General features: G+C 46.1%; 1 pseudogene; it reads left to right on the top strand.

Moving 5' to 3' along the window:
• Window positions 1-609: 609 nt before the first annotated feature.
• Window positions 610-20835, top strand: LOC147122790 (uncharacterized; annotated as a pseudogene).
• The last annotated feature ends 420 nt before the right edge of the window (window positions 20836-21255 follow it).

Raw genomic sequence — 21255 nt, 5'->3', positions numbered from 1 at the left:
ATCCGCAGTATTTTGCTATTATTTTAAACGTTTTTTAAGTGTGATGGGAGTGCTGCTGGATGCTTGCAAGACCTTGGATGGTAAAGGAAGGCCTCTGAGAAGACGGAAAATGCTGCAAATATTCAGCAGGTCAGGCTTGCAGAGAAGCAGAGTTCTCATCTCAGGTCAAGATGCTGCCTGACCTGCTGGCCAGTTGATGGGGGTGACACTGCTGGCAGTGAAGGCTTCGATCATTTGGTCCCACATCGTTCTTTCTGGAGGGCCTCCTGGCCCCTGTGGGTAGAGGGCCTCTCTTGCAGTGTTGACCCCTGCACAAAGCTGGAGTGCTGTGTGTGTGTCACTGGGTGCCCCTTCCCTGGCTTGCTGAGCCATTTGTATTAGTGCTGAAGCAATTTTCCCATTTTTTGAGGTTCAGATTGGAACTCAGCTTTAAGTACTGAAGACTCCCATTTGAGACTTCTTTTTAATGTTAATTTTTTTTTAAAAGGCAGTAAGGGCTGAAAACTGCTTTTTTTTCACTTCATTTTGATTTGTATTAGTTCAGATGGCATTTTCCACAATTCCTAGCGAATTTCATAGCCTCGCTTTCGGAGGCTGTGAGAAGCTGGAATGCCGCTTCAGGATGGGAACTTCGACTTCCATGCCTGCACTATCACCACCAGGAGGGCGTTACGTGGTAAGTTAGCGCTGGGCTATAAATCATTAGCCCTTAGTGTGAATTTTTCTCGGCTGGCGCTTCGTCCATTTTCAGCAGCCATTAACTCGAGTTGCTGGTGACCCGGTAACTCTCGTGGCGGCCCAAATTTTTCACCTATATCTTTTAACTTTTTTCTTAACCAGGTATTGATGCAACTCTGAGCAAAATGGTAAAATATAATGGCCTAGAAAAGGTCCGAAAATGGGCGGGGGCATTGCCCAGTGCTGTTTGTGCCCATTCAAAGTGGTGCAGGCAGCACACGAATTAGTAACAATACTGTGGAGGAGGAATTCCTGGAGTGTTTACGGGATGGTTTCCTGGACCAATATGTCGAGGAACCAACCAGAGATCAGACCATCTTAGACTGGGTTTTATGTAACGAGATAGGATTAATTAGCAATCTTGTTGTACGAGGCCCCTTGGGTCGGAGCGATCATAATATGATCAAATTCTTCATTAAGATGGAGAATGAAGTAGTTGACTCAGAAACTAGGGTCCTCAATTTAAATAAAGGAAACTACGATGGTCTGAGGAGCGAGTTGGGTAGGATTGATTGGGGAATGGCACTCAAAGGGTTGACGGTGGATAGGCAATGGCAAACATTCAAAGACCGAACGGATGAACTACAGAAGTTGTTCATCCCTGTTTGGCATAAAAATAACACAAAAAAGGTGACTCAACCGTGGCTAACAAGGGAAATTAGGGATAGCATAAGATCCAAGGAGAGGACATACAAATTGGCCAGAAAAAGCAATAATCCTGAGGATTGGGAGCAGTTTAGGATTCAACAAAGGAGGACAAAGGGATTAATTAAGAAAGGGAAAATAGAATATGAGAGTAAGCTTCCAGGGAACATAAAAACTGACTGTAAAAGCTTTTATAGATATGTAAAGAGAAAAAGATTGGTGAAGTCAAGCGTAGGTCCCTTGCAGTCAGAATCAGGGGAATTTATAATGGGGAGCAAAGAAACGGCAGACCAACTAAATATATATTTTGGTTCTGTCTTCACAAAGGACACAAATAACCTCCCAGAAATACCGCGGAACATAGGGTCTGATGAAAGGGTGGAACTGAAAGAAATCAGTATTTGTAGGGAAATGGTATTAGGAAAATTGATGGGACTGAAGGCCGATAAATCCCCAGGGCCTGATAATCTACATCCCAGGGTACTTAAGGAAGTGGCCCGAGAAATAGTAGATGCATTGCTGGTCATCTTCCAGAACTCGAAAGACTCTGGAACAGTATCCATGGATTGGAGGGTAGCTAATGTTACCCCACTATTCAAAAAAGGTGGCAGAGAAAAAGCGGGGAATTATAGACCAGTAAGCCTGACATCGGTAGTGGGGAAAATGCTAGAGTCCATTATAAAAGATGTAATAGCAGAGCACTTGGAAAGCAGTGACAGGATTGGACAAAGTCAACATGGATTTACAAAAGGTAAATCATGCTTGAATAATCTACTGGAATTTTTTGAGGATGTAACTGGTAAAATAGATAAGGGAGAACCAGTGGATGTGGTGTATTTGGACTTTCAGAAGGTTTTCGATAAGGTCCCGCATAAGAGGTTAGCGTGCAAAATTAAGGCACATGGGATTGGGGACAAGGTATTGACTTGGATAGAGAACTGGTTGGCGGACAGAAAGCAAAGAGTTGGAATAAACGGGTCATTTTCCGAGTGGCAGGCAGTGACTAGTGGGGTACCGCAAGGATCGGTCCTAGGACCCCAGCTGTTCACAATATATATTAATGATCTGGACGAGGGAATTGGATGTAATATCTCCAAATTTGCAGACGACACAAAGCTGGGTGGGAGGGTATGCTGTGAGGAGGATGTCGTGAAACTCCAGTACGATTTGGACAGGTTGGGTGATTGGGCAGAAACATGGCAAATGCACTATAATGTGGATAAATGTGAGGTTATCCACTTTGGTGGCAAAAACAGGAAGGCAGATTATTATTTGAATGGCAATAGATTGGGAGAAGGGGAAGTGCAACGAGACCTGGGTGTTCTTGTGCACCAGTCGCTGAAGGTAAGCATGCAGGTGCAGCAGGCGGTTAAGAAGGCAAATGGTATGTTGGCCTTCGTAGCAAGAGGGTTCGAGTACAAGAACAAGGATGTCTTGTTGCAGTTGTACAGGGCCTTGGTGAGACCGCACCTTAAGTATTGTGTGCAGTTTTGGTCACCTTACCTGAGGAAGGATGTTCTTGCCATGGAGGGAGTTCAGCGAAGATTCACCAGGCTGACACCTGGGATGGCAGGAATGACGTACGAGGAGAGATTGTGTCAATTGGGCTTATACTCACTGGAGTTTAGAAGATTGAGAGGGGATCTCATCGAAACCTATAAAATTCTGTCAGGTCTGGACAGACTAGATGCAGAAAGGATGTTTCTGATGGCCGGGGAGTCCAAAACCAGGGGTCATAGTCTAAGGATAAGGGGTAAGCCATTTAGGACTGAAATGAGGAGGAATTTCTTCACCCAGAGAGTGGTGAACCTGTGGAATTCTCTGCCACAGAGGGTGGTGGAGGCCAGTTCATTAAATATATTCAAGAAAGAGTTGGATATATTTCTTGAGGCTAAAGGGATCAAGGGATATGGGGAGAAGGCAGGGACAGGGTACTGAAATTGGATGATCAGCCATGATCTCATTGAATGGCAGAGCAGGCTCGAAGGGCTGAATGGCCTACTCCTTCTCCTGTCTTCTATGTTTCTATGAAATTTGTGTTGCCAGCTCATTTGAATGATTAGAGTGCTGATCTCAACACTAAACATGCTGCTGGTTGGCTTAGTGCTCAAAATGGCAGGGGATTTGGAACCTGAACAGTGGGACAGAGGAAAGGGAAACAAGGATAAAAGCAAAAGATAGGAAGGAGAAAAACAAAAGTGGCAGTGAGTGAAATCAACAGTTTAAATCAAACATGGCCACAGTAAATAACAATTCTAATAGGTCTAAGAGCGTTAAAAAAACAAGCCTGAAGACTTTGTGTCTTAATGCGAGGAGCATTCGGAATAAAGGAATTAGCTGCACAAATAGAGGTAAACGAATATGATTTGATTGGGATTACGGAAACATGGCTCCAGGGTGGCCAAGGCTGGGAACTCAACATCCAGGGGTATTCAATATTCAGGAAAGATAGGCAAAAAGGAAAGGGAGGTGGGGTAGCATTGCTGGTTAAAGAAGGGACTTACACAATTGTAAGGAAGGATATTACCTCTGATGATGTGGAATCTGTATGGGTAGAACTGAGAAATACCAAAGGGCAGAAAACGTTAGTGGGAGTGGTATATAGACCTCCAAACAGTAATGTGCAGGTTGGTGATGGTATTAAAAGGGAAATTAGAGAAGCGTGCAATAACGGCACAGCAGTCATCATGGGTGACTTTAATCTACATATAGATTGGGCTAACCAAAATAGTAACAATACTGTGGAGGAGGAATTCCTTGAGTGTTTACGGGATGGTTTCCTGGACCAATATGTCGAGGAACCAACCAGAGATCAGGCCATCTTAGACTGGGTATTATGTAACGAGAAAGGATTAATTAGCAATCTTGCTCTACGAGGCCCCTCCGGTCGGACCAATCATAATATGCTAGAATTCTTCATTAAGATGGAGAATTAAGTAGTTGACTCAGAGACTACGGTCCTGAATTTAAATAAAGGAAACTATGATGGTCTGAGGCGCGAGTTGGGTAGGATTGATTGGGGAATGTCACTCAAAGTGTTGACGGTGGATAGGCAATGGCAAGCATTCAAAGACAGCATGGATGAACTACAGAATTTGTTCATCCCAGTTTGGCATAAAAATAAAACAAAAAAGGTGGCTCAACCGTGGCTAACAAGGGAAATTAGGGATAGCATAAGATCCAAGGAGAGGACATATAAATTGGCCAGAAAAGCAGTAAACCTGAGGATTGGGAGCAGTTTAGGATTCAACAAAGGAGGACAAAGGGATTAATTAAGAAGGGGAAAATAGAATATGAGAGTAAGCTTTCAGGGAACATAAAAACTGACTGTAAAAGCTTTTATAGATATGTGAAGAGAAAAAGATTGGTGAAGTCAAGCATAGGTCCCTTGCAGTCAGAATCAGGGGAATTTATAATGGGGAACAAAGAAATGGCAGACCAATTAAATACATATTTTGGTTCTGTCTTCACAAAGGAGGACACAAATAACCTCCCAGAGATGTCGGGGAACATAAGGTCTGATGAAGGGGAGGAACTGAAAGAAATCAGTATTTGTAAGTAAATGGTGTTAAGGAAATTGATGGGACTGAAGGCCAATAAATCCCCAGGGCCTGATAATCTACATCCTAGGGTACTTAAGGAAGTGGCCCTAGAAATAGTAGATGCATTGCTGATCATCTTCCAACATTCGATAGTATCTGGAACAGTACCAATGGATTGGAGGGTAGCTAATGCTACCCCACTATTCAAAAAAGGTGGTAGGGAGAAAATGGGGAATTACGGACCGGTAAGCCTGACATCGGTAGTGGGGAAAATGCTAGAGTCCATTATAAAAGATATAATAGCAGAGCACTTGTAAAACAGTGACAGGATCGGATAAAGTCAACATGGATTTACAAGAGGTAAATCATGCTTGACTAATCTACTGGAATTTTTTGAGGATGTAACTGGTAAAATAGATAAGGGAGAACCAGTGGATGTGGTATATTTGGACTTTCAGAAGGCTTTCGATAAGGTCCCACAGAAGAGATTAGCGTGTAAAGTTAAGGCACATGGGATTGGGGGCAAGGTATTGACTTGAATAGAAAACTGGTTGGCAGACAGAAAGCAAAGAGTTGGAATAAACGGGTCTTTTTCCGAGTGGCAGGCAGTGACTAGTGGGGTACCACAGGGATCAGTCCTTGGACCCCAGCTGTTCACAATATATATTAATGATCTAGACAAGGGAACTAGATGTAATATCTCCAAATTTGCAGATGATGCAAAGCTGGGTGGGCGTGTGTGCTGTGAGGAGGATGCCGAGAAACTCCAGGATGATTTGGACAGGTTGGGTGATTGGGCAGAAGCATGGCAGATGCAATATAACATGGATAAATGTGAGGTTATCCACTTTGGTGGCAAAAACAGGAAGGCAGATTATTATCTGAATGGCAATAGATTGGGAGAAGGGGAAGTGCAACGAGACCTGGGTGTCCTTGTGCACCAGTCGCTGAAGGAAAGCATGCAGGTGCAGCAGGTGGTTAAGAAGGCAAATGGTATGTTGGCCTTCGTAGTGAGAGGGTTTGAGTACAGGAACAAGGATGTCTTGCTGCAGTTGTACAGGGCCTTGGTGAGACCACATCTTGAGTATTGTGTGCAGTTTTGGTCACCTTATCTGATGAAGGATGTTCTTGCCATGCAAGGAGTTCAGCGAAGATTCACCAGGCTGATACCTGGGATGGCAGGAATGACGTATGAGGAGAGATTGTGTTGATTGGGCTTGTACTCGCTGGAGTTTAGAAGAATGAGAGGTGATCTCATTGAAACTTATAAAATTCTGACAGGACTGGACAGACTAGATGCAGGAAGGATGTTCCTGATGGTTGGGGAGTCCAAAACCAATGGTCACAGTCTAAGGATAAGGGGAATGCCATTTAGGACAGAAATGAGGAGGAATTTCTTCACCCAGAGAGTGGTGAACCTGTGGAATGCTCTACCACAGAAGGCAGTAGAGGCCAATTCATTAAATATATTCAAGAAGGAGTTGGATATATTTCTTAAGGCTAAAGGGATCAAGGGGTATGGGGAGAAATCAGGGACCGGGTACTGAATTTGGATGATCAGCCATGATCACATTGAATGGTGGAACAGGCTCGAAGGGCCGAATGGCCTACTCCTGCTCCTATCTTCTATGTTTCTATGTTTCTATGTTTCAACAGGGGGGCCATATAGGGTGCTGTCTACTGGCCAATAAAGTTTGTCCTCGGCTTTCTGCACTACTTAAAGGGGAGGTGCTTTGTTGCAGAAGCACCTCATTGTCAGTCTAAACAAAGCCATGGCCTAACAGTCAGGTGAAAGGGCTAGAAGATTTTCTGGTGTGGCACTGGAGGCCTTGGTCCTGGGGGTACAAAGATTGTACTGGCCGCGCTAGACGTGCTCCTATCTAGCTATCCAGCAAGTTAAACACTCATTCAAAATAATTCTTCCTGAAGCGGTTGCTGTTTTGAAGCTTTTACTTGAACAAATTTGTGAAACTGTAAACAAAGACAAAGTATGTTTCGTACATAAACTGAGTACTACACATTCGATATTACACAAGATATAAACATATTTACAACAGTAGAATAGACTAATTGTATAACTAACTAACATTTGAACTAACTTCTGTAACTATTAAATATTAACCTTTTATAAACATATAGTATTATCAAAATATTACTCTGACAACATTGCTATTATGCTAAGAACTAAAGATACTCACAGATATTGCGCTTGGCCTAACATATGAAGTCAGATTACACTGGATTGTAATGGAACCTCTCATAGCTAATTCTCCATTACTCAAGTCAGGTTCTTCCTGGCAAAACTGCTTCCTGGGGTCAACAGGAAGAAAGGTAGGAAGGTCAAATGACCTCTCACAGGAAGAAAGGAACAAAGGTCAAATGACCTCACACAGGAAGAAAGGAACAGATGACCTTTCCAGCTTACAAACTGTTAACACAATAACCACCACCAGAGGGTGCTATTGCATGTAAAAATGTCCAGAATGTCACATAATGTCCATCGGTCCAGAACAAAGATGCTATGTCCAAAGAGGTCCTCTACCTGCAGAGGGACAGGAGGCCTTCAAGGCTGAACACAAGAAGGACCTGGGAGGAGATTGCTCGAGCCATCACTTTGACAAGTGTTGTCTCCAGGACCCGAATCCGGTGCTGTGAAATGTTTAATGACCTCACAAGAGTGGTTAAGGTGAGTGAATGCATCATCAAATGCCATATCCCACCAATTGCACCACTAGCCTCACACACTGCTCAATGCACCACACCCCCTCCAGCACTCACCTACCAACAATCTCTAGCTATCACCACTTATACCTCACAATCATAACTTCACTTCATCCTCACACACGTACCACTGCTGCAACACTCACACCCATATCTCACACCTTTCACACACTGCCAGCTCTTCACCATGGCAGGCACAGCACCGAAGAAAATTGCACCACACTCACTGACACACTTCCCTTTCTCTTGCAGGCCAAGGTGGTGCACAACCGTTGGGAGCACCAGCAGATGGTTGGAGGGCATGCCAGAATTGAGAACCTCACAGACTCAGAGGAAACAGTGCTCACAATAATTGGAGAGGAAGTAACAGAGTCCGTGGTGAGCAGAGAAGTGGAAAGCATTGCTGATGATGATGGTACGCTCATACCTAATCCTTCTTCTCACATCCTACTTCCCCCTCATCCCATAATCTCTTCTCACTTAGAAGCTGCAGATGGTGTAAGCATTCACATCCTGCTTTCTCCTCCATCCCCTCAGCACAACATGACCCTTGTGCCTTTCTCTTTTCAGATGCCCAAGAACTGCCATTAGCCCAGCCTGTTCCCGATATTGTAGAGGAGGAGAGTGAAGGAGAAGAGGCACTGTCACTCTAGCTAATACTCGCAGATGCCAGCACAGAAAATGGCACTGCATGTAGTTTAGAAGGTTGCATACAGGCAGGATCTGCATGTGGTGAGTCACAGGGCACGAGAGGGCTGCAGCCAGGCCAGGGGGAAAGGGTAGATTGGGTGCCAGCTCCCAGAAGGGCGAGTTCACACATGAATTCTGCTGCACAGGACTCAGATGATGACCTTGATGGGTGGCCTTCAGAAGAAGGGTGATGGACATGCACATAGAAATGCTTGGTGCAATGGCAAGCCTGCCAGAGAGCCTCTTGTTAGTGTTAAGGAGCATGGAGGAGTCCAGCTCCAACATTGCACGAGGTTTTGCGCAGAGCTTGGAGCCCAAGGTTTCCAGGATGGAAATGAGGGGCAACTCCATTAGGAAACTTGTGGACCCAAACATGATGCTGCGTGTGATGGACGATCTCGCAGCTTGCATTGCAGCACAAGTGGAAGTGACCCAGCGTCTCAGTGCTGCAGTGGAAACACAGACGGCTCTCCTGCAGTCGCAGCTTGCTGCTACACAAGCTCAGACTGTTAGCATCATGGTTGCGTTTACAAGTGTGGAATGGGGCTTGCAGGGTCTCACAACAGTCCAGCAATCTCTGCTCCAACAGATGGCTAGGAATGCTGAGCCACCGCCCCGTGGGAGTGGCTGTGGCTCTGTGGATGACAGCAGTCGTACTCCCACCACTGCCACTCCACCAGTGCCCTTGCTGCTGCCTGTCATCCAGCCATCCCAGACTGCCGCCGCCCATGCCGAGGTGGTGCAGTCTACAACTGGGCCTTCTAGGGCCAGAGCTGCTTGAGGTCATCCTGCAAGGTCATCTGCAGTCTTCCCCACTGAAAGTCAGCAAACTTCCACCAGCCATGCTGCAGCCACTGGGGGAGCACTTCATAAGAGCACGAGAGTAGGAAAAGGCACACAAAAGACAGACACTAAGGGAATGCACAAGGGTGATTAGTTGACTTTGTTCTTTTGATTTGAATTTGAGAAATTTATAAATTATGTATGGAATGTGTGTTTTGTGGTGGCTCTCATTTCAGCATTGTACCCAGGAGGATGCTGTGATGTTTTGTGACAGAGGGATGGTAAGATGGGGAAGTGGTGAGCATTGAAGATCTGGGGTTTCATTCACTAGTAGTCTGATGAGGCGCTCACGGGCAGCCTGTCTGGAATGGGGATGTGCTGCCTTCCTCCTCACTTCCTCTTCCTCCTCCTCCTCCTGAAGTGGTCTTGGAATCCATGGTGGCACCGGCTGCGTGTTCATGGTGGTCAAGTTGTGGAGGATGTAGCAGACCACCATGAATTGTGACACTTGCTCCGGCGTGTACTGGAGGGCTCCTCCCAAGCGGCCAAGGCAGCGGAACCTTTGCTTGAGCACCCCGATGATGTTCCTCGTGGCAGCGTGACTCTCATTTTATGAGTGCTGGCCACAAGTGGTGGGGTTGCGGAAGGGAGTCATCAGCCAGGTACACAGCAGATAGCCCTTGTATCCGAGCAGCCACCCTCAGGTTTGATATGGTGGCTGGAAGATTGCTGGCACATCGGACTGGCACAGGATGAAGCCATCATGATTGTTGCCAGGATACTAGAATCAACATCATGATGTGTTGGGCGCGGTCGCACAACAACTGCACAGTTAATGAGTGGCAACCTTTGCGGCTACGGAACATCTCAGGATTGGTATGCGGTACCCGCTAAGCCATGTGTGTGCAGTCGATGGCGTCCTGCACCATGGAGAAGCCCACTGTCTTGGCAAAGTCACATGTGCATGCGACCTGCTTCTCTCTGTTCAGGGAGAAGACAAAGAAGTCCCTCCTCCTGGAGTACAGAGACTCTATGACCTCCCAGATGCAACGATGGACAGTGAAATGTGAGATGTTTGCTATGTCACCTGCTCCAGACTGCAGGAATCTGCTGATGAAAAAATTGAGGGCTTTGGTGACCTTGAGGGCCACTGGGAGAGCCATCATCGCCCTGCTCTGAGGCTGCAGATCTGTTTGCAGGAGGTGGCATAGTTCTGTGATCACGTCCTTGGTGAAGTGGAGTCTCCTAATACACTGCTCCTGGCTTAAGTATAGGTAGGAGAATTGCCCTCAGAAGACCCTCGGTGGGTAAGGTCTCCTGGTGAGAGCCCCCCTTCCCCTCCTCCTCCTCTCTCTGTGAGCAGCTTGCCCTCTTCTTCGCTGCCAGCGCTCCATCTCCCTGTCATACTCGAGCACAAGTGGTGTGAACAGAAGCCTTTAAATGAGAAGCAAGGTGTTCCCCACTTGCAGCAACACTCAGTGTCACTTCAGCAACTTTAAATAACTTTAGAAAGCTGCAAACAGTTGCACAGACTTAGACAGAGCCAGTAGAAATCAATAAGCAAGTCAGCCGCAAGCTGTCTGGAGCTCCTGCGCTTGCCGGCTTTACAATAGGAAAAACCACGCATGCACGGGAATTTGAATGGGCGGTGTTAAGTCTGTGTGTTCCAGTTGTATTAAGATTAATTACTGACACAGACTACAAGAATAAAGTTTCAACAGGTCTTTACTAGTTGGAGGTCAGGACTATACTAAATACAATTTCACTACACAGTACTTATATACCGGTGGTCACCACCGGTATTACGTATACAGCAGCCAGAGAAAGTAGTACATCTCTTAAGGTGGAACAGGTTACATACACCACAATCCTCCCTTTTTAGCTTAACAGTCATATCCCCATTTAACATAACATCATAACAGATATACATATATAACTTCAGGTATAAACAGTTCAAAGGTTCAGTCTCTCAGGAGGCCTTCTGATTCGGTTTGGATAACGCCTTTCAGTGGTCTCTGATTCTTGTTGCTGAGGTGACTCTTCTTGTTGGTTTCCTATGTATTGGACGTCATCATCAGGTACAGTCCCTGCCGAGGTAGATGCTTCAGGTTCATTAACGTCTTCCACAGTTGTCTCTGTCGCAACCATGGGTTCGACCCTTGCTCTTGATTCTGCCAGTTGATCTGCATGACACCTTATCACATTGTTACCAATATCTACTGTGTACATCAGAGGTCCTTGTCTGGCCCGAATTGTTCCGGACTGCCATTTTTCGTTTCCATAGCCCCTTGCCAACACTGGTTGTCCTATGTCGAAACTTCGAGTGGACTTGTTATTAATATGCCGGAACTGTTTGTTTTCCACTTCCCTCCGCACATTTGGTTTTAACAAGTCCAACCTGGACCGCAACCTCCTGTTATAAAACATCATGGCAGGACTTTGGTTAGTCACTGCATGAGCGGCGTTTCGATATGCCATTAGGAAATTGTCCACCTTGTGTTGTAACGGAATCTGATCATCGTTCATGGCCTTTATTGCCTTTTTGAATGTTTGGACAAATCTCTCGGCCAACCCGTTTGTCGCCGGATGATATGGGGCAGAGGTATAATGTTTCACCCCATTCTTCTTTAAGAATTTTTGGAATTCTTCCGACACGAACTGTGGTCCGTTGTCCGAACATATCTGTTCTGGCAATCCGTTCCTTGCGAATATTGTTCTTAACACTGCAATTGTCTTTTCTGAAGTAGTGGTATTCATCTTGATCACTTCTGGCCATTTGGAATGTGCGTCCACCGCAATTAGGAACATGGAGTCCATGAATGGACCAGCAAAGTCAATATGTACGCGTTGCCATGGGGCTGAAGGCCATTCCCATGGGTGTAGCGGTGCGATCGGAGGTGCATTTTGCACTTTTTGGCACCCAGCGCAGCTTTTTGTCAACTCCTCTATCTGTTGGTCAATGCCCGGTCACCATACATAAGCCCGAGCAAGACTTTTCATCTTAACTCCCCCCAGATGACCTTCATGCAGTTCCTTTAGAACTCTTTCCCGTAACTTGGGAGGAATAATCACTCTTGTCCCGTACATCAAAGTACCATGGCAGACGGACAGCTGGTCTCGCCTTGCCGAGAATGCCGGTAACAGAGGATCACCATGTGTTGGCCATCCCTTCACTGTCACCTCATAAACTCGGGACAGTGTCGGGTCGTTCCTGGTTTCTCTTTCAATACTTGCATTGGTGACTGGTAAACACTCGATGATGGTCGAATGAAATAACTCAACAGGGTCAACTTTCGTCGTCTCTTCTGCTTCAGGTAGTGGCAGGCGCGACAGCCCATCAGCATTGCCATGCTGCTTTGTACCTTTGAATTCTATTTGATATTGATGTGCCCCTAGGAAAAGGGACCATCTCTGGAGTCGCTGTGCTGTCATCACCGAAACACCCTTCTTAGGGTTAAAAATGGATACCAACGGCTGATGGTCTGTCAGAAGTGTAAATTTTTGACCCTGCAGGTAATGATTAAACTTCTTCACTCCCCATACAAGGCTGAGAGCCTCCCTATCGATCTGCGCATAGTTGCGCTCAGCGGAGGTCAATGATCTGGATGCAAACGTGACTGGCCTTTCCGTGCCATTTGGCAACTTGTGTGAGAGTACTGCCCCAATACCATATGGAGAAGCATCACAAGCCAACCGAATAGGCAGTGTCGGGTTGAAGTGAGCCAACACTTCCTCTGAGGTGATCAATTCTTTGCTTTTGCGAAATGCCTTCTTACAGTTTTCGCTCCATTCCCATGGTACCCCCTTCTGTATAAGAGCGTTCAGTGGGTGCAGTGCCGTGGATAGATTCGGTAGAAACTTATGGTAATAGTTAATCAATCCCAGAAACGACCTCAACTGAGAGACATTATCCGGAGCGGGAGCCTTTACAACTGCCTCTATCTTGTCAGGAGACTTATGAAGCCCCTCCCGGTCAATGACATGACCACAGTACGAGATCCGCTTCTGAAAGAACTCACATTTCTGCCGATTAACTCTGTCCATACTCTTTCAGTCTGTTGAGCACCAGTTCCAAGTTTGCGAGGTGTTCTTCATCACCATCACCTGTAATCAGAATATCGTCCAGGTAACATTGTGTGCCTGGAATTCCCTGTAATACCTGCTCCATGGCCCTCTGCCAAATTGCCGGAGCCGATGCCACTCCAAAAACCAGCCTATTATACTTGTACAAACCTCTATGCGTGTTGATCGTGAGGTACTGGCGTGACTCTTCTTCAACCTCCATCTGCAAGTACGCCTGCCCCAGGTCTATCTTGGTGAAGTGTTTCCCGCCAGACAACGAAGCAAAAATATCCTCAATCCGCGGAAGCGGATACTGCACCGTGTGAAGCACCGGATTAACCGTGATCTTGAAATCTCCACAGATGCGAACCTTCCCTGGTTCTCCTGGCTTGTTGCTCGAAGGACGTTTCATAACGGGAACAATGGGCATAGCCCACTCACTCCAATCTACCTTAGACAGTACACCTGAACGTACTAGCGCTTCCAGTTCCGCTTCTACAGTAGGTCGTATTGCATAGGGTACCGGTCTGGCTTTAAAAAATTTTGGTTGTGCATGTTCATCAATCTTGATGTTTGCCGTAATTCCTTTCAGTGTTCCCAGTCCTTGCTGGAACACCTCTTTAGCATCATCCAATATTTTGGACAATCGTTTAGGTTTGACATCTGTTTCCCCGGAATCTACCGTTAGTGCTTTTAAGGAGTGCCAGTCCATATTCATTTTCCTAATCCACTCCCGTCCCAGTAGTGGTGGACCTCCTTCAGGTAGCACATATAAGTCCATTACTTGGCTTTCTTCACCCTTGTGGACCACTTTTACCTCTAGCTTTCCGATGGGGTACATTCTTTGCCCCGTGTATGTTTTCAATATAATCTCCGTATCCCGTAGGGGAATATGTTGGAATAACCTTTTTTAATCCTTCTTATTCATGACCGTCAATGCCGATCCAGTGTCCAATTCCATCTTTACTTGGACTCCTGCTATCTGAAGAGTGACCCAAATTATCTGGAGATCTGCATCCTTACCAACGTTGTGCACTCTTAAGCTACCCAGTTCATTACTGCTAGCGTCTGAATCTGACTGCTGTTCGTTCGAACTGGTCTTTGTCACCTTGTGCACCTTTATGTATTTTCCTTGCGGTGACTTTTTGTTGCTGGTCTTCTTTCCTGACCGGCATACTTTAGCTATGTGGCCAAGCCTGCCACACGTTCTGCATTCTTGGTTTTTAAACCAACACTGGTTCTGATCGTGTGTTGTCTTTCCACAACGATAACATTTTACAGTACTCAAACCCAATTTATTTGTACTGAGTTCCGGTGACCGTAGCTGCATTACTGCCGTGCATCTCGCTGCGGTTTCGTGTGCTGCTGCCATAGTGACCGCTTTCTCAAGCGTCAGCTCATTCTCCTCGAGCAGTCGCTTTTGTGTATCTTCTTTTAATAATCCACACACAAATTTATCTCTTAGCGCGTCTGTTAGTCCCGTTCCAAACTGATAGTACTTTGCTAGCTTACGCAATTCCATTAAATATTCAGCATTGCTTTCATCCTTCAGCTGCCTTCTACTGTAAAATTTAAATCGTTCCGTTAGCATCAGCGGCGTGGGGTTTAGATGATTTTTCAGGACAGTAACAATCTCCTCGAATGCCTTATCCGCCGGTTCATCTGGTGATAAAAGGTGTTTCAATTGCCCGTATGTCTTCGCACCCATTAAGTTTAATAAAGCTAGTGCTTTCTCTGCATCTGGGATTTTATTTGCTTTACAATAATTTTGTATGCGTTCTACATACATGGCCCAATCTTCGATGTCGCTATCAAAGGTATTAATGTTCCCATATTTAGGCACCGTTGCAATTTAAGAAAATTTTTTTTTTATCCCAAGATGGCGGCTTCCCGCTCTTGTCTTCGTCCTCCGCCTACAAAATGGCGGTTTTCCCGCGCTTGGCGGTCTTCACCCACTGGCTGCAATGGTGTTTGGCGTGCCGCTGCTTTTCCCCTTTCCCAGTGGTTAGTAACTCCCCCGACGCTGTCTCCGTTTCACCGTGGCTCCCTCGTGCATTCGCGCTTCCCCGATGTCGCGCCTCGAAGCCCTTCTTGCAGCCCGGTTATTAGCACCGGCTACGTTCGCCTTCACCGCGGCTCTCGCGCCTTCAGTCGCCCCAGACGCTGCGCCTTTTTGTCCCGAAAGCGGCCCGGCCCTTATCACCAGCCGCGATCGATGTCCCCGCGCTGCGCCTTTCAGCCCGAATGCAGCCCAGCCCTTATCTCCGGTCGCGATCGATCTCACCGCCCTTATTCCTCCGTCTTCCTCCCCTGTCTGTACAGCCAACGCGGCCGACTTTCTGCTCTCGTCGCTGACCGGCTTACCCACCACCGAGGTAGAAAGAAGATAGCTGACTGCCGCTGATGGAGGCTTCGAGTTCAGGATGTCTTCTGCACTCCGGGTTCTCGATGCCTGCCGCGCGACGTGTCTTCCAGCAGGGTGATGAGGGTGGATGCCTCTCTTCGACACCCGTTCTGTGGACGAAGCCGCCGTGGATATAAACTGCCGCAGGGTAAGAATCGGACTCGTCGCCACTGTTAAGTCTGTGTGTTCCAGTTGTATTAAGATTAATTACTGACACAGACTACAAGAATAAAGTTTCAACAGGTCTTTACTAGTTGGAGGTCAGGACTATACTAAATACAATATCACTACACAGTACTTATATACCGGTGGTCACCACTGGTATTACGTATACAGCAGCCAGAGAAAGTAGTACATCTCTTAAGGTGGAACAGGTTACATACACCACAGGCGGGTAGCCCGTTAAAGGGGCCGCGCACCCCAAAAAAATTAAAGGGAACATTGCTGGGGGTGTCCTTCCTGCTGCTGAATGCATGTCACATGATTAGGAGAGGGCTTTAAATGGTGCGGCTAAGTCAAAAACGGCAGATCGTGCATCAAATCAGCATTGCACACTCATTGACATCACGATCTGCCTCATCTAAATATCTGGAGCGAGCACAGGCAACGGCAGTGCTACCGACCTCACCAAAATGGTGGTTGCTGCTGGACCCACTAGAAGCGGGCGAAAGCGAGGCAGCTGCCATTTTTTCAGCAAAACCGCCCTTAAAGGCCAGCGTTAAGCCTCCCAATTTCGCGGCCAGTCTATTCACATCTATGCTGTTGTAAAGGGGAAATCAGACTTAATATCTTGTCTGATTTGAGGCCTATTGGTCTTGCAGCTGTGCGTTTGATTTTGTGAAAACAGTCTGTTAAATAATCTGCTTAATACAACATCACTCATCCCTTCATTCATTTAAAAAAATGTTTCAAAGTATGAAAATATGGCAAGCACAAAATAAATCTAAGGTGTAATTTTATGAATTTGTCCTCCCAGTATGGATTGTTTCTCTGGGAGTACATATCGAGAATTCCATCTGTTATCATGGGGTGTGTGTGTGCCTGAGTTTGTGATGTGCAATCGTGGGTAAAGCTCCATGCCAGGAGCATAAATTTGTAATGCATCCCTTCACCTTGCATGTAGATTTTAACCCACTTCGTTGACTAATATGATAGGCATTGAACAAAATAAAATGCGAGGAGGTGAAAAACAAGTCTACTAGTTCGAACGCCTGTACCAGCCACTTCTATCATTTTGTTTTATTACCTTTTTGACTATTTTGGTTTGCCACCTCATTCTGTCAGCCATTTATTCCACTTGTACCAGCTAGATCAGTCTCCTATTACCTTATTCTCCAGGCCAGAGCTGTCCCTTAGCTCACCATATACTTCGGCTTTATTCTGTTAATTAGTTATGTTCATTAATACCATTCTGTTATTCTATCAAATACTTCTGTCAGTTTGTTCTCTTGATTAATTATGTAGATTTGTTCTTATGGTTCTGCATCACTCTATTAATTAGTTGATCAATTAGTTCTATGAGCTAAATTGTGGACTAATTCTGTTGGTTTGTTGATGAGATGATGAATTAATTCTGTGGATTACTTACAATGTTGCTTAGTTTGTTATTTAGTCAACTGTTTTGTTAATTATATTTCATCTAATTGATCCTATCATTTGTTTGTTATTGGACTATTTTGAAGGGCGTAGGATCACTGCAGTGGGGAACTGACTTGCAACGTGATTCCCTGTGTTTCATGCAAACTGACACATCATTGGCACTTACTGGGAGTTCATGCAGATTTCTTAAATTATATTCAGACATTTTGATTTCTGTTACATAATATGGAATTAGGGCCCAGATTTGCAGTTGTAATGATGGTAAAACTGTCAGCGTTCATCGTCATTACCCTGTGAAACTGACAGCAACTTCTAGTGTCCGCACAGGCGCAGTTAAACGTGAAAGTCCAGAAGTGCTGTCAATGATTCCCTGCTTCTCCAGAACGCACAGATGGCAATCTTTGAGAATTCACTGAACTGATGAGAACTTCCCCTTTTATGCTGTAATATTGCTGTTAAAACCCTCCCGGAAAAGTTAAGCCTTGTTCAATGAGGTGTAACTGGGATTTTAACAGCATACTAAGTCATAGTTGCTGCTGAACAACCTCTCTGGCCCTGAAAAAAATAATTTTATACTTGTGGAATGTCAAGCTTTTCCATTGTGATAAAATTCCCTATTTTTTAATATAATTTTTTTAAAGTTTGTTTACGATATTTCAGCTTCTACCTTAATCCCATGTATATCATAGAATCCTAGAATCCTAGAAAGTTATGGCACAGAAGGAGGCCAGTCGGCCCATCGCGTCAGTGCCAACTGAAAAAGTGCTATCCAGCCTAATCCCACTTTCCAGCTTTTGATCCATAGCCTTGTAGGCTACGGCATTTCAAGTGCATATCCAAGTGCTTTTTAAATGTGATGAGGGTTTCTGCATCTACCACCCTTTCAGGCAGTGAGTTCCAGACCCCCACCACCCTCTGGGTGATAAGAGTTCTCCTCAACTCCCCTCTAATCCTTCTACCAATTACTTTAAATCTATGCCCCCTGGTTGTTGACCTCTCTGCTAAGGGAAATAGGTCCTTCCTATCCACTCTATCTAGGCCCCTCATAATTTTATACACCTCAATTAAGTCTCCCCTCAACCTCCTCTGTTCCAACGAAAACAATAGCAACCTATCCAATCTTTCCAGATATTTAAAATGCTCCAGTCCTGGCAACATCATTGTAAATCTCCTCTGTAACCAATCTAGTACAATCACATTTTTTCTGTAATGTGGAAACCAGAACTGTATACAGTACTCCAGCTGTGACCTAACTAGTGTTTTATACAGTTCAAGCATAACCTCCCTGCTCTTATGTTCTATGCCTCAGCTAATAAAGGATAATATCCCATATGCCTTCTTAACCACCTTATCTACCTGTCCTGCTATCTGTCCCAATATTTATTTCACTCTCTGTGAAATTTATAAAAGGTGGAGGATAATTAATGCATTTTACTTCCTGGTTTGCTGTCTGTGAGAATTCCTCAATGTGATTGGCTGCTCAGCAAGCTTGATGACATCACTGTTGCTGGACATTGAAGATTCCCTAAGACTTGGCGCCAGGATCAAATTAACATCAGGAAAGGTGAAATCCATACCACAGAGATCGCTAGATCTTTGTGGGCAGCTTTCTTTGGTGTCAGCGGCAAACAGCGTCACTTCGCCACTGACCGCAAAATTCAGGCCTATGTATTTTCTGCATTTTCATGCATAGTAGTTAGATCACTGTAATTTGTTCCTTTTATTCTTATTACTGTTAATTTTTGTGTACTGCATGTATATTTGATTGCACATACTGATATTGTAGGAATTGATGTATTCCTAACTAATAACTGAGGTCGACTCAGGAGAACAATCAAACAGGTCTTTAATGTTGGATTTAACGAATTCCAGAAAACAACAAAGATCGATGCAGGAGAGCCATGGAGCAGATCTTCACCCAACGGGGACGCCACGAGGACTGACTCGGCAGCCCCGTGGATTGTGTTATGACGTCATCGCGTTTGCCTGCGTTTGGGCGGTCACGTGATGTGCGATGTGACGTCATCGCGTTTGCCCGTGCTCTTAAAGGGGCAATGCCCCATACATGCAAAATGCTATACACAAAACCCAGTAATGCCCAACACAATAGTACAGGTTTAGGCTGGTGTTAGAACATCATTAAAGGGAATTATATACAATTAGCTAGATTAACTCAGTGGTACCACCACATGCGCCCCCACAGAATTCGCTTTAACGGACAAAGTCAAACGGTGAGGTGGTCTGATGAGCTTGTCCGAACAACTCCTGTAGTCTCGAGGTGGGGGCTGCTGGGCGGCTGGTGGACTGGCGGGCGGTCGCAGTTGGTCTGCCGTAACGACGATGGGTGTCCGACCTCATCTTGGCGGTTGTGCTGTTCCGACGGGGCGGGCGAGGTCCGAAGGTGCTGGCCCCCCAAGTGGTCGACCGAAATGTGGTCCGGTAAATGGGGTCTGGAGCGGATCCCTGTATGCGTCAAGGCGAATAAAACGTATTCAGCCTTGTGAAGGACCGTGGAAACGTGTGACCTCTGCAGCCCGTGGTTCAAAGCGGGTACCGGTGCGAAACATCTGGCCGCCGCTTTGTGACTGGCAGGTTGGGCAGATGCAGACCATGGCTCTGTCGATGATGGTAGGAAGTCCCCAGTCTGAGGAAATCTGCGGGAACGCCGAAACGGGCGATCCAGGAGGAAATTAATGTGGGTCTTGCCGGTCGGGGAACTCGCCGAGCTGGCGAGCAGACTCTTCAGAAGTCGGGAACGCACTGGAGATGGTGCGCGATGTAGTGCTACTATGGTAACACAGAAGAGAGTCAACAGTTGCTGCGTTGATCAATGATCGGGGTGGTCAGCAATAGTCCCACGTGGCCGATCGCGGCCGTGGGATGTCCGTTAGACCCGTACCTCATTGGTCACAGTGTCAGCGGTTGTATTGGGGAAAAACTGTAGGAAGGGCGGCAACGCTTCGCCTCCGCGCCGAACTGCGCATGGTAGGAAACACTGACCAGCAGGCTGACGGTCTGGTGCGGCGTCGACGGGGGATGGGTCCTCATGGTTTGTGAGGGATGAGTCCCCGTGGTTTGCGAGGGGTGAATCCTCGTGGTTTGCGAGGAGTGAGTCCTCGTGGCATCTCCGCCGGGGCGCGCTCCGATCTTGTGGGCCCGAAAACCTGCAGTACCCGCGCTTTGAGGGTTTCATACTTGCTGTTCCGTTGGGGGTTGTCGAGGAGGCGGATGATCCGAGAGGCGGTAGAGCTGTCGAGTACGGAGACCGTATACAGGTACGTGGTCTGCGCCGCATCGATGTTGCACAGGGCGAACGGGGCTTCTACCAGAATAAAGCACGAGGGCGGTTGCTGCTCCCAGAACTGCGGTAGTTGTAGCAAAACGGCGTTTGCATCCATGGCGTGCTTCTTTTGTGAAAAACGTTCACAAAAATCGGGGTCCGGCTGTGCTGCTTTCGTGAAAAACGTTCACGAAAAACGGGGTCACCAATGTAGGAATTGATGTATTCCTAACTAATAACTGAGGTCGACTCAGGAGAACAATCAAACAGGTCTTTAATGTTGGATTTGACGAATTCCAGAAAACAATAAAGATCAATGCAGGAGCGCCATGGAGCAGTTCTTCACCCAACGGGGACGCCACGAGGACTGACTCGGCAGCCCCGTGGATTGCGTCGTGACGTCATCGTGTTTTCCCGTGCTTGGGGCGGTCACGTGATGTGCGACATGACGTCATCGCGTTTGCCCGCGTTTGGGCGGTCACGTGATGTGCGACGTGACGTCATCGCGTTTGCCCGCGCTCTTAAAGGGGCAATGCCCCGTACATGCAAAACGCTATATACAAAACCCAGTAATGCCCAACACAATAGTACAGGTTTAGGCTGGTGTTAGAACATCGTTAAAGGGAATTATATACAATTAGCTAGATTAACTCAGTGGTACCGCCACAATATTCTATTTTATGTTCAGCATCTAGTAAAGGGTCAATTTCTGTCATCATTCTAAATAAATAATTATAATTATCTGCAACAAAATGGGATTTAAAAATCTCTTCTTTGAACATTTTGCCAAG

The sequence above is a fragment of the Somniosus microcephalus genome, chromosome 2 (assembly GCF_052327205.1).
Source record: "Somniosus microcephalus isolate GS21.2 chromosome 2, FLI_Smic_1.0, whole genome shotgun sequence".
Lineage (NCBI taxonomy): Eukaryota > Metazoa > Chordata > Chondrichthyes > Squaliformes > Somniosidae > Somniosus > Somniosus microcephalus.
This window is presented reverse-complemented; position numbering and strand designations above follow the sequence as displayed.